This window comes from Bombyx mandarina, chromosome 13, assembly GCF_030267445.1.
Source record: "Bombyx mandarina strain Sakado chromosome 13, ASM3026744v2".
In the NCBI taxonomy this organism is placed as follows: Eukaryota; Metazoa; Arthropoda; class Insecta; order Lepidoptera; family Bombycidae; genus Bombyx; species Bombyx mandarina.
The window spans coordinates 13,019,334-13,023,917 of NC_143220.1; the positions used below are offsets into that span (position 1 = coordinate 13,019,334).

At 36.8% G+C, this 4,584-nt stretch overlaps 1 long non-coding RNA gene across 1 annotated transcript; it reads right to left on the reverse strand.

The window, feature by feature from the left end:
* Positions 1–744: 744 nt before the first annotated feature.
* Positions 745–2,970, reverse strand: LOC149501660 (uncharacterized). Its single transcript, XR_016324122.1, has 3 exons — positions 2,749–2,970; positions 2,116–2,262; positions 745–988 (listed from the first exon to the last, which is right to left on the reverse strand). It is a non-coding gene; the product is annotated as an uncharacterized LOC149501660 (long non-coding RNA).
* Positions 2,971–4,584: the final 1,614 nt, after the last annotated feature.

Consider the following 4,584-nt stretch of genomic DNA (forward strand, 5'->3'; position numbering starts at 1 on the left):
AATTATTAAATATCAATTATTTACCTTCAAGAGAGTCTTTCAAAACATTTATTCCCAAATCTTGACAATTAAATTTATAAATATTTTTACGTGGAGATAATTTGGTTTAAGTAAACCGTAGCTTTAGTGACTCCCCGGGAAACTTATAGCTTTCCAATAACTTATAACTATTACATGTTACATATTATTACGTATTTATATTTCTTTTTGTGCATGTATTTACAATTTTATATAAATTTCATTGAACCTACCACTATTTACTGCACTACCTTTGGTTGACTGGTATAGAATGCCTTAGGCATTAATTCCGCCAGTGTAAATTTTACATGTAATGTAATAAATAAAAATAAATAAATAAATATAGCTAGTTGCTCTCTAGAAGTTTTTAAGAGTCAAATGAAGAAACATTTCCTGTCACTTTAATCGTATTTAAGTTATTGATTTATGTATTTTTATTTATATGTATTTTTCATTCAATATTAGATTATTTTTTTAATGCTTAGTTTAAAAATCATGCTTTGATAGGTCTTATATTGTACACTATTCCCCTCTTATACATTGTATTTCTCTCTGATAATGGTTTGCTGGAAGAAAACTCATGAATGAGTTAAGCTCGCCTTTGTACATAGTATTTAGACATTCTTTAATTCTGTTTTTGATTGTATTTTCTTTTTGTGTACAATAAGTATAAATAAAATAATAAATAAAAAAGTGAGTACAGTCGTGAAAAAAAAAACACACAAATAGGTTATCGCATGAACATTATTTATTGTTTCATATTGGATAGGTTAAACAAGGATAAGATCTCAAGGGGAGATACTATATTAACAGTAAGAGAAGAGAACCTCCACTGAAATGGATTAAAATTGTACTGCAATTGTATTACGAAGAGCCTGGGACTGCAAGAGCTGTGTTGCAGTTTGGACAGTAATGAACAGTATTTCTACAACTATCCATGCAGTAAGGTAGGCAAGCGCATGGTATACACCTGAAACATATTTTAGTTATAAAAGGAAATTAAAGTATTTTTTTATTTTTTTTATTTAAGTAATGCACCAAAACCTAGGTGCGGCACAATACTAGGATTACAATCTAGATCAATAAAGCTATTAAGTAATTTTAATTTAACGTCAACTTCTATTTTAACTAATGCCTCTAAGAATCAAGTTTTCTTTTTGTTATTGCTTAGATGGGTGGACGAGCTCACATCCCACCTGGTGTTAAGTGGTTACTGGAGCCCGTCTGCTATTAACTAGCATATTTAGAGGTGCCTTTTTTCTAAGCCAGGGCCGAACCTTCCAGGAGGTACGTTCGCCTAGGGGCTATGGTATGTAAGACTCTGTGGCCGAACACAGTAATGATAAAGATTCGTTTTATTATTATTATTGCGTGGATGTTTGAACGAGCTCACAGCCCACCTGACGTTAAGTGGTTACTGGAGCCCATAGACATCTACGACGTAAATACGCCACCCACCTTGAGATATAAGGTCTCGGTGTAGTTACAACGGCTGCCCCACCCTCGATCCGAAACGCATTACTGTTTCACGGCAGAAATAGGTGAGGTGTTGGTACCTACCCGTGCGGACTCGCAAGAGGTCCTAACACCAGTAAAAGTCACTGACAATGTTTGACTGAACTGTCAATCAAGTCCAATGATCTATTAAGGCTAAAACACTTTGTTCATGTGTTCTTATAGTAAAGTAGTAAAGAAAACTAGGTTTGCTTAGTAATTATTACAGTAGTGTAAAATTTATTGTTCAGTGAAATAAAATAAAATCGCAACAAATATAACCAATTCGTTGAGATGAAATCATTTATATTGCAAACTAGCTGACCCGGCAGACTTCGTAGTGCTTCAATCGATAAATAAAAGACAGATCAAGGGGACACATCAAAGGAAAAACAAAATTGTTTGTTTTTATATAATTCCGAGCTTTTTTATATTTTCTCACCTTTTAAACCTTCCCTGGATTTCCACGAATAATTTATGACCAAAATTATCCAAATCGGTCCAGCCGTTCTCGAGTTTTAGCGACACTAACGAACAGCAATTCATTTTTATATATATAGATTCCTTATATAGATATAGATGTAATTAAATAAAACAACTTACCCTATTATGCACAGCAGAAAAGCAATCATATGAGTCTTTATCGTACTGACATGTTCGACTCTAGTGATGATCGAACAGCCGCAAGTCCGGCACGTAAAATTCATAGGTGCATTGCGCATTTCCACAGCTTTAACTCACAAACCTTCTCTGGAAGATGACAGTTAAAATTATTACTTTGCAGCTAAGGTTAGAGGCATGATGTGCGGGAGAGACATCAATAACGTAAGCCCACTGAATTTCTCGCCGGATCTTCCCAGTGGGTCGCGTTACCGATCCGGTGATAGATTCTGCGAAGCACTGCTCTTGCTAGGGTCAGTGTTAGCATCACTCCGGTTTGAGCCCCGTGAGCTCCTACTAGTTAAGGTTACGCTGAAATAGCCTCTCAAGGCTATCAGCTTAGGTAGGAAAAAAAAACAAAGTAAATGCCGCCCCCTAACCTTTAGACCTGAGTTATAAGTTTCTACCTTGCGTCGTGAGATCAAACTTATTGGCAAAGAACAACTCGAAGATGTTTCAATTTAAATTTTATTAGCAGAAATGTTGTTAAGGTGTATTTGTGATGCAGCTAAACGTTAAGATCGCTTGTGGATAGTAGATATATGTAAAATTGATTGAAACCGAATTAATACTCACCTTAGATTTATATCGTTTCGTGGCACCGAAACTAAAAGGATTCTACGAATGTGTTTAGTGTCACCACGTCTGTCCTCAACAATAAACTGCATCTGAGTGTACGCGATACGATTTTTAGATTAAACGTTATGAATTTATAATTAATTATACTGTAATAAAATTGATCATTTTCCTGAAGACCACATTGATATAGCCGCGACCCGCGAGCGAGTCCATCGCACGTTACAATTTGAAGAGCGGACCGGTGGTCCACTTTTTATGACTTACTCTACGTTTCCAAGTGGATGTCGGTATGTAATGTCCATAGGTTTACTGGCGGTAGGACGTCTTGTGAGTCCGCGCGGGTAGGTACCAAAGTCCTGCGTATTTCTGCCGTGAAGCAATAATGCGTTTCGGTTTGAAGGGCGAGGCAGCCGTTGTACCTATACTTGAGAACTTAAATCTCAAGGTGGGTGGCGCATTTACGTTGTAGATGTCTATAGGCTTCAGTAACTTCTTAACACCAGATCGGCTGTGAACTCGTCCACCCATCTAAGCAATAAAAAAAAAAAAAAAAAAGATACGGTACTAAAATAGCTACAAATGTAAATGAAATGTAAGGGTACCGTATACGTCAATCTCATCAGCATATTGGCTGATGATGAGCCCTCGACAGACGCGAGAGGCGACACTCGGCGCACAAAGCCGCTATTTGTCGTAGGCCCGACGCTGAGCAAGCAATCGGTCTAATTGAAATGTCGCGCGACTCCCCGGCTCAATGTAGGCTCGGATTCTGAATGTATGTCAATAGATTTCTACTCATATCTGTCTGCCGATTTACCAAATGCCTTCCGAGAATTCTAATGTTCTCTGTAACTCGCATATTCACATTTGCGCAAAAAAAAAAAACACAATAAACAGAAATACATTGCATACATATTTAATTAGTGTTTAATTTTAAAAATAATTATGAGGGGCTTTATCCTGTTATATTTGATTTGTTTTAGGCAGAAATAAATGATAGCCTTTTATCATTTAAATAATTTATATAGTTTGAAGGTACGGTAATCTATATAAGTATATATATAAATGAATTGCTTTTCGTTAGTCTCGCTAAAACTCGAACACGGCTGGACCGATTTCACTAATTTTGGTCTTAAATTACTTGTGGAAGTCCAGAGAAGGCTTAAAAGGTTAGATAAATATGAAAATGCTCGGAATTAAATAAAAATAACAATTTTGTTTTTCCTTTGATGTGTCCCCCGTCGGACGGATTCCTTTTGTTTGTTTTAAGCTTATTTTATACAAAAGCTTAGGTATTTTATTTATCGATTGACGCACTACGAAGTCTGCCGGGTCAGCTAGTTATAAATAATTAAAAATAACTATAACTGTGACTTGTTGTGAGTGTGGTAATTGTATTGTGATATCTATAAGCGCTGATAACCTCTCAACACCAGGTTGTCTATGAGCACGTTAATATCATCATCATCACACAAACGTCGACTGTTGAACATAGGCGACCTCAAGGTTCTCCAAAAAGATCGTTTCGCATCGTTAGAATCCAGCGGATTCGAAGAGATTAGTCGTCGAATCCGACTCGGAGGGTCTCGAGACGAAGATCTTTGAAGATTTTTTGTTTGACATTTCCATTGATGACACACGGTAGTGCGACAAGGTTGCTAACAATGAACCTCTTTATAAGAGCCAGTTGATAGTAGTTTAAAATATAGCCCGAAAACGGATGTTTGGTGATGAGGTACTGGTGGTAGGACCTCTTGTGAGTCCGTACGGGTAGGTACCACCACCACGCCTATTTCTGCCGTGAAGTAGTAGCGCGTTTCGGTTTGAAGGGTG